The sequence below is a fragment of the Panthera pardus genome, unplaced genomic scaffold (genome assembly GCF_024362965.1).
Source record: "Panthera pardus isolate Hobbes unplaced genomic scaffold, ASM2436296v1 HiC_scaffold_15, whole genome shotgun sequence".
NCBI lineage: Eukaryota > Metazoa > Chordata > Mammalia > Carnivora > Felidae > Panthera > Panthera pardus.
In genome coordinates, this window is record NW_026526710.1 from 45649439 (window position 1) to 45662811 (window position 13373).

The 13373-nt window shown below is 35.3% G+C and overlaps 1 long non-coding RNA gene across 1 annotated transcript in view; it reads right to left on the minus strand.

Moving 5' to 3' along the window:
* LOC109276451 (uncharacterized) overlaps nt 1-6878 on the minus strand; it is a 93894-nt gene extending 87016 nt beyond the window's left edge. Inside the window, exons 1-2 of the long non-coding RNA XR_002084671.2 lie at nt 6676-6878; nt 949-1097 (exon numbers count right to left, since the gene is read on the minus strand). This is a non-coding gene — a long non-coding RNA (uncharacterized LOC109276451). The remainder of the gene's footprint in view (nt 1-948; nt 1098-6675) is intronic.
* Between the last annotated feature and the right edge of the window lie 6495 nt (nt 6879-13373).

Sequence of the window (13373 nt, forward strand, 5' to 3'; positions counted from 1 at the left end):
TCTCTGTCAAAGTAAAAGACATCTTTAGACATCCTCTCCAAGCCCAAAGAACAATATCAAATGTCTGTTCAGACCATTGTAAGAGTCCAGGAATTAGATAAGATACTTCTTCATCTAAGAGTCGGGTAACTAGTTTGGGTAAATATGGTGATTATATGTTTTTTTTTTTTAATAAAAGTAGATGCGCTTGACTAAAAGTCTTTTTTCACTGATTTCAGTCACTTAGAATTTTAATCCATTTACTCACTGACTTAAAAAACAACCTCTGTTTTTTGTGGGTTTTCTTTTTTTTTTAATTGGGCTTGGTAAAGTCAAGTGATTCTCCATGAATCAGATTTTCCCTAAGTCAAGTACCAATGTTATCTGTTTTTCTTCACTTTTTCTGTCTTCCTCCCATTTCAACCTCCACTTATATGCAATTAATTTCCTCAGGCCCATCAGGTCACTGACTGAAAAATTTGTCAACAGAGGTCCTCTTCTGCCCTATTTCTACGCTGCGTGTCTGATGTTACCCTCTCCTCTTTATTTGTTACTACATTTTTCCACTGGTAGTTTCCCTCTCCTCCTTTAGATTTAGATCTGATCTTAGTGAAACTTTCACTTACTGCATTGTAGTAGCCAGACTCAGAGATATTACCCATTCATCCCCACTCCTGGTATCCTTACCTTTGTGTAATTCTCTCCCAGATTGTACCAGAGTTTGTGTGATCAACAGAGTATAGCAGAAGTGAAGGGTATATCATTGCCAAGTTTGGCTTCTAAAGACTACTGCTTCTATCTTGGTTTTGTGTATTTGCATGTGTGTGCATGTGTGTGTTTGAGTGTAGTCACTTGCTCTCAGGGAGGTGAGCTGCCATATTATAAGAACACTCAGACACCCTGTGTAAAGGACCATGTGATGAAGGATGGTGCCTTTGGGCCAATAACCAGAAAAGAATGGAAGCTTACCAATAAGAACTTGAGCGAACTTAGATGCTGATTCTTCAGCCTTGGTTGAGTCTTGAGACGACTGAAGTCTTGGTCTACATAACCTTATGAGAGGACCTGAGCCAGAACCATCCACTCAGAATTCTGTTCCAGAATTCCAGACTCAGAAACTGTATGAGATAACAAATATTTGTTAAAAGTTGCTATATTGGGGGGTGGGGGTGATTTGTTACATAACAATAGAAGCAATACAAGCATAATGTGTACTTACAGCAGGACCTCATCACTTTGTCATCTCTTCTTTTGAGAAATGGAAGTTAAGACATACTTCCTACATCTTGGATTCAACACACTAGAGTTGACTCTTAGGTTTTGCTAAAACTACTGCATGGTGGGATTCTCTACCTTTCATGTTAGTCCAGAATTTAGGGCTGACCTTTGGCTTTCATCTTCATCTCAGAGGAAGGAAAGCTGAATTATCTGGTACTAGACTATCCTCAAAAACTGGGTCATACACTTAACTACTCTGCTTGATAGAGGGTTGGGTATATGTGTAGAGGAGAATACAGTTGTACAACCAAGTTTTAGCATGCTTTATTTAGGCCAGAATCTATTTTTCTTGTCCCTTCTTATCATTGCAAAGAATAATACTCCACAGATAGAGCTGATTCTCATTTTTGTTCTATAAAGTCATGGCAAACCCTGGATTAGCAAATACTGCACCATTGCTCCTAGGGGAAACAGAAGGTTAGATTCCTGCAAGATTCCTGGTCATATTTTCTTAATTGATCAACATATAACCTTGTTTTATGTGTATTTCTGCCTGTAGGAACTTTATTCAACATACACAGGCATATCTCATTTTATTGTGCTCCCCTTTATTGCACTTCACAGAATTACGTTTTCCATCAGTTGAAGGTTTATGGCAACCCCAGGTCAAAGAAGTCTATTGTCACCATCGTTCCAATAGCAATTTGCTTACTTCAAGTTCCTGTGTCACATTTTGGTGACGCTTGTCATATTTCAAACTTTTTTGTTTTTTTAATATCTGTTATGGTGATCTGTAACCAGTGATTATGATTCATTAAATGCTCAGGTGATAGTTAACATATTTTAGCTATGAAATATTTTTTAATTAAAGTATGCACATTGTTTTTTAAGGCATAAAGCTACTATACACTAGACTATGGTTTAGTGTACTTTTATATGCATGGGGAAAGCAAAAAAAATATTTCGCTTGGCTTTATAATGATATTTGCTTTATTGCAGTTGTCTGGAACTGAAACTGCAATATCTCCAAGGCATGCCTGTACTGTTGACCCATTAACATTGAACTCACAAGTGATGTCGCTGTAACTCATGCCTGAACAAAAAGTATTTAACGTATATTTTCTTTGTAAGGCATATCACAGCTTTCTTGCACTAATCAACATTACCTAGCATTTCAGTACTATATTTGAGGGCTATTATAAACAATGCAATTACCAATCAAAAAAACACAAATATGCAAACGTCTGGCACTAAATAGATTGTGAAAAGGGCACTTTTTGTAGTATGAGAGCTGAAACAAGAAGGCAGAGTACTGTCTTGTTCAACCTCAGCTAGGAATAGGCACATTGGGCAACTCAGTCTTTCACCACCTTGCAAATGTCTGCAGTGTGCCTTGGGAATGACTTGCAAAAGTGCCTTGAGTACTGGTTTTGAGGTTGCAAATGAATGTTACCAAGTAGGCAAATTTGCAAATACGGAATCCACAAATAATGAGGCTCGACTGTTATTTACTTTGTTCCTCATATATCCCTAGTGGTAAATGTGACAGAGTCTTTGTCATAAATTTACCTGCTCTCTAGTGGATATGAAAAATTATAAAAGGCAATATCTGCTTTGCTGCACTGGCTCCCGAACACTTTAGTTAACCTGAATACCTACTGTCATCCAGTATCACACTGATTTGGAGGGGTGGAGATCAACCATTCTGAAGCTGGAACAGATGGGACCCTTTATCCAGTGAGGCTGGACAGCATGCTGCTCTGTACCATCAGACTCTGTACCTGGATAGAATCACTGATAACCACCTCTACCTGCCCAGCAGTTTCTGTTTTCACACACTCCCAACACTCAATATCCAATATCAGTAGATACAACAATATAGATCTTTACCAAACAAACAGATTTCTTCTTTCTTACCCCTTCAAAACTTTCTCTGCCACCTATCTCCACATCAACTAGGAAACTTATACACGAATCTAATCAGAGTTGCCTAATTATAAAATTACCTACAGAGCATACTGAAAAAAAAAATCAACTTCTCCCAAAATATGTAACAGAATTTCCAGGCAAAGGCCTTAAAAGTCTATATTCTTATCAAATATTCTATAATGATTTTTATGATTAGGCAAGTTCTCAGCCTTAACATTTCTGTAAACACTTGAAAACTTGAAAAAGGATAAATAAAAGAAAATAAGTTACCTGACTGAAGATTTCTTTTAGGTCCACTTGAACCCAGGTTTTTAATTGAAATGAGCTATCAGAAAGGCTCAGCTTTAAACAATTTTCACATAAGTAATAGTTAAGAACATCCTAATAGAATTAAATAAGTTATCAGAAGTATGTCCTATGGTCCTGAGGTGGCAATAGTTGTTGTAAAATAGTTAATATATTCGATTTGAGACTCTAGACTCAGTGTTTCTAGTGCTTTCTTGATCTTACCCAAAGGCATCAATGGAACATTTTTAGCAACTACAACAAAACTACTACTTGCCTGATAACAATGATAAGACAGAAGGGCACAATTAATATTAGATGAATTTCCATTGTAGATATACTAATATGTAAAACAAACAAAATAACAGAGGCATCAAAAAAGTGATGAACTGATGAATGAAACAATTGATGAATTTAGATTATATTATTATATTATTACATTACACTTATTTATTTCATGTAAATTATAATTGCCCAGTCATGTTAAAGACTATTTTCTGAACTAGAAAAAAAGTAAACTGAGATAGTCTTGAATAATGTATCCCATATCTGCAGGCTTCTATGATTTTTTTAAGCTTACTAAGAAAACAAAACAAAACAAACCATCCTCTTTTTTTTTCTAATTTGTATTATTTACTTCTTAACAGTATCTATTTTCCTTTATATCCATTACCTGCCCCCCCGCCCCCCGTTGAATGTTGATCATTAATTTAAGACCTTATTTACATCCTTGAGCTGTGGTGTCAATTTTTACTGCTCTAGCTACTCCTTTGAAAGACATCATGGAAAGGTGCTGTGTTAATAAAGAGCTCTATTTTTACTGAATCTCAGAGTCCGGCCTCTCATGGATCACTTTCCTCTAGGGATAATTAGTGCAAATTAGTGATCCTGAAACTCTGGTGCAAATCTGAATCTTCTCTAGCACTTCTTAAAAACAGCTGCTACAGCTGTATCTTAGCTTCTGAGTAAGATCCTGAGTGTGGGATCTAAGCACGGGAAGCAGAGGGTGCATCGTAAGGAGAATCAAGAGTGAATTTTGCCACTCTTAGACTTACCCACATTCATAAGAAAGGCATGTGCACACACATTTTGCTGTCCCTGGCTGCACTGACTTTAATTTTGGCTTCTTAATATACCTAACCCTGCCAGCCCAAATTTCTACTCCTAATAGCTGAAGGTATACATTGCCATTAATTCATAGAATTTATTTGCTCCATTTTGATGACCATTAAATCATGCAGGGTTTTCAGCTAAGAAATTTATTTTAATTTATGCATGCTATTAAAAGAATAGGTGTGAAGTAGTTAATATGATATCATTTACAGGATGGGAAGGTGCATTTTAATTTGTCTGAGAAAATGCCTTAAACAAAAGACTACATTAATAAAGAGAATTCCACGTTGTGAGCTAGAGTGTTGAAGTGATTCTTTTATCTTGATTAGAGTCTTTTGAGTCTTCAAATCGGATCCAGAAATTGGTCTCCTATTTTCCCTCTGTGCATGGCTAATCTATTATCACTTTTTGAAACACATCCTTTAAGAAGCCTACCTCAATTGTTTGGTATTATTTCATAAGTCTCCTCCCTTCAGGGTAATTTAATCTTTTCCTTTTTAAATCATACCAAGCAATGCAATAATCAAAATGTTATGTATGAATGAAAATGGTTTTGCAGCCTTTCGTTCCATTATAAGAATAGTGAAAGAAAACTGAATGCAAGAAATATATTCACATGTTCTAAAAAACTGCATAGCATAGATTGGATGCTGAATGTGATTTGCCATTAAAACAAATCAATAATGAAACCTTTTAAACGTTGAAGCAATCAAACACAGCTGAATAACATTAATTGGAAATCGTGATATACTTTATAAATCAAAGATGGCAAATCAATAACAAGGTTGAAGGTGTACCTGTGGTGATCCTTCTTGGTTGCATTCTCCTGACAAGTGACCACATAATATTGATTGGGAAGAAGCTTATACTGAATAGATGGCATAAACTGATGTTTGGGTCATTCACGGCTTATGGCCACAAAGAAGAATGAGACCTAAGGAATCAGTCCCTTTATGTGTACATAATTACATAAGCAAACAAGAAATACTCATGTGAGCATTGTGGTATTGTTAATTAAATGGTCAGTTTATGTTGGATTATATGGAATTAAAAACAGGAACCTGTGTCATTAATCATGGAATCTTGGAAAGGTACTTTAGAGACCCTAATTCAACATTCTTATTTTATAGTGTGGAAACAAAGAGAGCAGATAAATGATTTGATCACGTTAAAACAATAAGTAATATCTAAATCTAGAACCCAAGACAATACTCTCTCTGTTTCTGATGCATGTATACCAATGTCTAGGAATTAAACACATACACACATCTAATTAAATAATATTTCTATTGCAAAGTGTATTTTGGGAGTTGGTTCAATGGAATTTGGATTCTATTTTACCAGAAATAGAATTTTACTTAATAAAAGCTAAATCTCCAGAGAAATCCATAAAAGTTTTCATGCCATCTTTCCTTCTACAGTTGGAAGGAGAACTGGCAAAACTTTTTCATTCCTGTAACTTTAAGAATAAAACATTAAAATCTAAAGTGTTTCATTATAAATTTATATAGTCACAGTGAATAAAACTTCTCGTATGTTTTCTAGGTTGACATTCTACAGTATGTGTCTACACTTTCCACTAATGCAAAATTTCAAATTCAGTAAGGATGAGATAGAGCCTGGAATTGTGCTTTAAGGAACCCCAGTTAACTTAATATATATTTCAAGATACTTTGCATTATATATAGATTCCTTCATGTTCTTAAAAAGGAATGCCCTTGGGGCGCCTGGGTGGCTCAGTCGGCTGAGCGTCCGACTTCGGCACAGGTCATGATCTCATGTCCGTGAGTTCAAGCCCCGCGTCGGGCTCTGTGCTGACAGCTCGGAGCCTGGAGCCTGTTTCAGATTCTGTGTCTCCCTCTCTCTCTGGCCCTCCCCCGTTCATGCTCTGTCTCTCTCTGTCTCAAAAATAAATAAACGTTTAAAAAAAATTAATAAAAAAAAAAGGAATGCCCTTTATTTCTTTCTCTTACAATCCCAATAGCTATTTCCCTCAGCTTTCAAAACAAATAAAATGACTCATAGTCATCTTCTAATACATATTTTAAATTATCATGGAGAATTTTATGCTTCCAGTGTTCCATTCCCAAACTCTAATGCGAGTTTAGTCACCTCCAACCTTAATTCCCACTAACTCTATGTATCACTTACCTATTGCTTTGTAACAACCCCAAAACCTAGTGGCTGGAAACAGCCATTTATTTAGCTCATGTTCTTCACAATTTGAAGTGGTCTCAGATGGGTTGTTCTATTGGTCTCAACGAAGATCACTTACGTGAATACAGTCACCTGCCAGTCAGTTGGAAGGCTCTGCTGCTTGGATTGGCTGGCAATAGTGGGTGATGACAGAAGTGACTGGGCCACATGTAGGCTATCAAACAGCAGACATCCAGGGCTTTGTCACATGGTGGTTGTGGTGGGAATTCAAAGAGCACAAGTAGACGGGAAACCTCATTGTGCAATAATTTTCTTTAGTCTCTGCTTGCATCATACTGCTAATGTTCCACTGGCCAATAAAAAGTGGTATAAGCCAACCCAGAATCAAGGAACAAATTAATAGGCTCCATTTCTTAAAAGGAAGATCTGCAAAATCACACCACCAGAGCATAGGTGCAGGGATGAGAAGAGTTTGTCATCATATTTGCAATCTATCATATATTGATCCTGCTTATGACTACTTTGTTGCCAGGATAGAATGTTAGAAAATTAAATAACTAGATCAAAGTCCCACACCTAGTCAATTTTAGGGAAATATTCAAGCCAAGATATATTTGACTCCAAAGGTATCAAGTCCATCTTATGACAGACCTTAAATACATCTCATACCTCTTCCTTCTTTCATCTTCACTTGTAGGTCAAGCCATCATCTCTGACCTGGATATAATCTCCTTCCAACTGATCCTCTTGTTTCCACCTCCCCTACCTGCAATACATTTTCAGTGACATAAACTGAATGATATTTTAAAACGTAAATGAAATTATGTTATTTCCCTAATTAAAACATTCCAATAATTATCATCCTCCTACTTAGAAAATAAAAATTCCAAGTCCTTATCTTGTGTATAAAACCATAGAAGATCTTCTTCCTTGCTTTGCTTTCTGTACATACATCATTATATCCTGCCCAGGGTTCATTATGCTTGAGCTACACTGGCCTGTTTACTGTTTCTCTAATATATTGAGTTTATTCTCTTTAAACGCCTTTATTTTTGCTGTCCCTGAAGACAGAACTTCTGAAAGGAAGACTCTTCTCTCTTGGACTACATGGCTCTCTTTCATTAGGCAGGCTCATTGACAATGTCAACCTCATAGAAAGGACTTTCTTAACTGTTTTCTGTAAAGTAGCCATGGTTTTCCCTGGGACCTTAAAAAAGGAAATTTATTACATTAATATTGGGGTGGGAACTAAGGAGTGTCAGTCAATATAATACACATTAGTAATTATCTTGCACGTTTGTTTATTTGTATAACATCTATTTTCTTGCTATCCTTGTAAACCAAATAATAGTAGAGACCGTGTCTATCATAATCACTGAGACATTCTAAATGACACAATATTTGTTGAATTAGGAAATGACATGCTTCAGATCTTGGAAAAAGCCATGAAAAATAACAGGGCTCTTTCCACATCTTTGGCAGCTTTCAGTAATGAGCTGAAGGCTAACTGTTCCAAAGCTCATTCTCCTAAGAATTTTTCTTTGATGAGAGTCTCTACACTATTGTTGTACATGATTCCAAAAGGATTAAAGCTTTCATCTTTAGGGTATTTAGGCCAGGTATGACTTAAGGGATATCTACATAACGGAAGTGAAAACAATAGTCTTTGAAATTAATTTTCTCTAACATTTAAATGATATTATACCCCTACAAGGTATGCAAAGGGGAAATGATAAAGATTGAAGAATATCAAAGACCTGAGTAGTGGAAGGAAGTAAATATTGAGAGGAGAAACATGAAAGACTTGTAGATTTAGTGACACAGAAGACAAACTACATTGACTTGCTTTGATTAACCCTATTTTCCTTTAACTTGGTAAAGATAAAAATATAAGCTACATCTGGAGTATTTTTGTCATTCCTGACTCAAAATATAGGCAGCTGTGTTTTAGATGATTTATGAATATTTTTAACACAGATTGTGTAAAGGATTTCAGTCTCAGTGGAATAAAGTATGCTTGACAGAGTCATAACTAGAAGGGCTGTTAAGAATAGAGTTATGGAGATTAAGGAATATGTCCTAGATTTATAAGAGTATATACCAAATAGTCTTACAATTACCTTAGAAAATTGGTTAAAAAAAAGAAAATAAATGTTTAAACTACAAAATATACCATCTTCTATTTTAGTGCGGCTTTTTGGGGTATTTTTAAAGAAATGTTGTTTGGACATGGTAACAAAATGACATCCTTGAGATTGTTTATGTTGGAATACTGACGTTTCCAGGAGATTTGTGATATATCAAAATGTCTAAAAGAGTCTATTTTAGACATTGACTAGAGAGAACATATATCTAGCTTAGCTGAATTCTCAGTTGAATAATGCAGTATACTTTATATATTTACTATATACTATGTGTAGATGTATATATGTTATATATACGTATGTGTATGTGTTTATTTTTGAAAATTTTATTTTTATTAGAATGGTAATATCCTGATCCTAGACTTATTCAAATCTTTGTAGAATATATTTTTAAAAATGAGTAATTTTAAAATCTGGTTCTGTTTTCATGTGTTCAGACCCCTGAATATTGCAGCAATTGAAATGTAAATATATACTCAAGTGGATTAGGAATATTAAAAAAAGAATATTTAAGAATCAACATATTTACTCATTTATATGCTGAAGCTGGACTTATTGAACATCTACTAGATGGAGGGAGTACATAAGTGACTGTGCATAATATAAGATTAGAAGACAAATTTCTTTTTAAAAAGTTTTTTTTTTTTTTTTTTATTTCAGAGAAAGAGAGCACCTGTGAGCAGGGGAAAGGGAGAAACAGAGAGAATCTTAAGCAGGCTCCACGCCCAGCACAGAGCCTGACACATGTCTCAAGCCCATGACCCTGAGATCATGACCTGAGCCAAAATCCAGAGTCAAATGCTCAACCGAGCCACCCAGGTGCCCCATAAAAAAGTAAATTATTTTTTTAATAAAGATAATATATATGCACAAATCAGTAAAGCATAAGATGGAAAACATGATTTAATTGCACACCGGATCATTTAGATGCTATATAAATTTATATCTCAATAAATTCTGTTAAAAACACTATGTACAAAGTGATATTTACAGAACCATGACTAATCAAGGTAGATTCTTTGAAGGCTGATATCAGCTGGTAGGCATGGGCACACTGTGCTGTTTTTTGCTTTTGTTATCTATTCTTTTTGGGGTGTTCTCTGTTATTTTTTTTTTTAATTTTTTTTTTAACGTTTATTTATTTTTGAGACAGAGAGAGACAGAGCATGAACGGGGGAGGGCCAGAGAGAGAGGGAGACACAGAATCTGAAACAGGCTCCAGGCTCTGAGCAGTCAGCACAGAGCCCAACACGGGGCTCGAACTCACATACCGTGAGATCGTGACCTGAGCCGAAGTCGGACGCTTAACCGACTGAGCCACCCAGGCGCCCCTGTTCTCTGTTATTTTTAAAAAATATTTATTTTGAGAGAGAGAAAGAGGTAGAGAAAGAGGGAGAGATGATCCCATGCAGGTTCCATGTTGTCAGCACAGAGCCTAATGTGGGGTTTGATCTCATGAATGATGAGATCATGACCTGAGCCAAAATCAAGAGTTGGACCCTTAACCAACTGAGCCACCCAGGTGTCCCTGGGGTGTCTGTTCTGACTGGTTACTGTAGAGGCTTCGCCAGTTATTAAGTATTGGATCATCATCATTCCATGAGGAGAGTTTGGAGTACGAAATTTAATATATTAAATATTCTAACAAAAAAGAGAACAACATGAAATAATAGATGGGTTATTAAGAATAAAAAAGGAAACTATTAAAAAAGAATCAAATAGAAGTGTGAGAAATAAAAAAAACACCAATAACAAAGATTAAGACTATCACTTACAGGCTCATAAGTGTACCAAGTACAGCTGAATAAACAATCAGTGAACTTGAATATAGCAACATGATGTAGAAAGCACAAACAGAAATAAACACACACATACACACACCACAGAGAATCCAAGACTGTTTTATAATAAATGGTCTAACCAACAGAGTTGGCAACCTTGTAAGAGGAATGAAAGAGAGTATAAGGCCAAAGAAATATTTGAAGAAAAAATACCCAAGAATTTTCTCTAATTAATGAAAGATATCAAACCACAGATATAAGAAGCTAAGGAAATATCAAATAAGATAAATACCAAATAAACCACATCCAAGTATAAGATAGTCAAATAAAAACAAAAGACTGAGAAAATCTTGAAGGAGGCCAGGGGGAAAAAAAATCACCTACAGAGGAATAAAACCTACTACAGACTCAGGGTACCTGGGTGGCTCAGTTGGTTAAATGTCTGACTCTTGATTTCAGCTCAGGTCATAATTTCCTGGTCATGAGTTCAAGCCCCACATCGGGCTCTGTGCTGACAGTGTGGAGCCTGCTTGGGATTCTCTCTCTCCCTCGCTGCCCCCTTGTGTTCTCTCTCTCTGAAAACAAGTAAATACACTGGAAAAAAAATTAAAAATAACATAAATACTACAGACTTGGAGTGACATCTTTAATGCAAAAAAAAAAAAAAAAAAAAAGTCAAGCCAGTTTTGAAATAGCCTTTAAAAGTGAAGCAAAATAAAGTCTCAGCAGAGAAAACCTGAGGGAACTTGTTGTGAGTAAATCAGTGCTATTAGAGATGTTAATAGTTCTTCAACAGGAAGAATATGAAACCATACAGAAACTTTAATGTTCACAAGCAAATGAAGTAATTGGAATTATAATAAATAATGGTAAAATAAACTTTTAAAAATATTTTCAATTATTCTGAAATATAACTGATTATATAAAGCATAAATAATAGCAATGTATCATATGTTTATGGCATATAAAAAGCATCTTACAACAATATTAACACAAAAGACACAATAAAAAATGGAATATGTTTTTTAAGATTCTTAATATATAAAGTGGTATAATATTGTCTAAAGTGATGGGAAAATTGCATTAACTAAAGATGTAATTATAAACTGAGGCAAACAATAAAACTTTAAAAAAAAGAAGTATTAACAACATCAATGGAGAAGATAATATAAAACAATAAAAAATGCTCACTCCAAGAGAAGGCAGGAAAAGAGGGAGGGGAGAACCAAAAACAGAAGAGAGAGAATACCTACTAAGATTTGAATCCAACACTATCAGAAGTATCACACAAATATGAACTAACTGAACCACCAATAAAAGGCAGATTGGATAGAAAAGCAAGACACACATCTATTCTTCAAAAGAAACTCCTTTTAGGGGTGCCTTGGTGGCTCAGTCAGTTGAGCGTCTGACTCTTGATCTCAGCTCAGGTCATGATCTCACAGGTCATGGTATTGAGCCCTGAGTCTGGCTCCACGCTGAGCATGGAGACTGCTTGGAATTCTCTCTCTCTCTCTCTCTCTCTCTCTCTCTCTCTCTCTCTCTCTCTCTCCCCCTCCAAAATAAATGAATAAACTCTATTTTGAATAAACTCTATTTTTTTTAATTCTTTTTTAATGTTTATTTATTTTTGACAGAGAGAGAGACAGAGCATGAGCAGGGCAGGGGCAGAGAGAGAGGGAGACACAGAATCTGAAGCAGGCTCCAGGCTCTGAGCTGTCAGCACAAAGCCCGATGGGGGGCTTGAACTCACAGACTACGAGATCGTGACCTGAGCCGAAGTCGAACGCTCAACTGATTGAGCCATCCAGGTGCCCATATAAACTTTAAACAGAAAAGAAACTCATTTTAATATAAAGGTATAAATAATTAGTATAAGGAAAATTTTCAACAAGGATGCTAAGACAAGCTAATGTGAAAATAAAAATCTTGTGAATGAATGGTTCCAGAACAACTAGTAAGTCCCATGGTAAAACATGAAGCTGGACTCCCTACCTCACAATAGTACACAAAAATTAATTCAAAATGGGCTGTAGACCCAACTATAAGAGCTAACACTATAAAAGAAAACAAGAAATTTTAACAATCTTGGATTAGAAAACAGTTTTTTAAGTATGACGCCAAATAACATAAACAAAAATAACAAAAATAGATAAACTGGACTTCACCAAAATGAAGACTTTTTGTGATTTAAAGATGTAATCACAAATCTGAAGACAACTCAAAGAATGGTAGAAAAATATTTGCCAAAAATATCTGATATGATACTTGTATTCAGAATATATAAAGAATAATTATAATTCAATAATAAAAAGACAGATAACCCAATTTTGAAATGTGCAAACAATCTGAATAGACATTTCTCTAAAGATGATATACAAATGATCAATAAGAGCATGAAAAGAAGTTCAACATTGTTACTCATTAGGGAAATGCAAATTAAAACCACCAGGAAATATCACTTGTCACTCACTAGAAACAGATATGACAAAATGAAAAAGATAGATGAGAGCAAGTATTGGTGAGGATGTGGAGAAATTAGAAGGCATGACTTTTAATGGACATGGGGTTTCTTTCAGGGTTAATAAAAATGTCTTAAAATGAAATTGTGGTGAATACACTAAATATTCATATAACTGTATGAATATACGAAAGAATTGAACTGTGCAATTTATATATGTGAATTTTATGGATGTAAATTATATATCAATAAAGTTGTTTTTAAAAGTTCAGAGATGGGACACCTGGGTGGCTCAATCACTTAAGC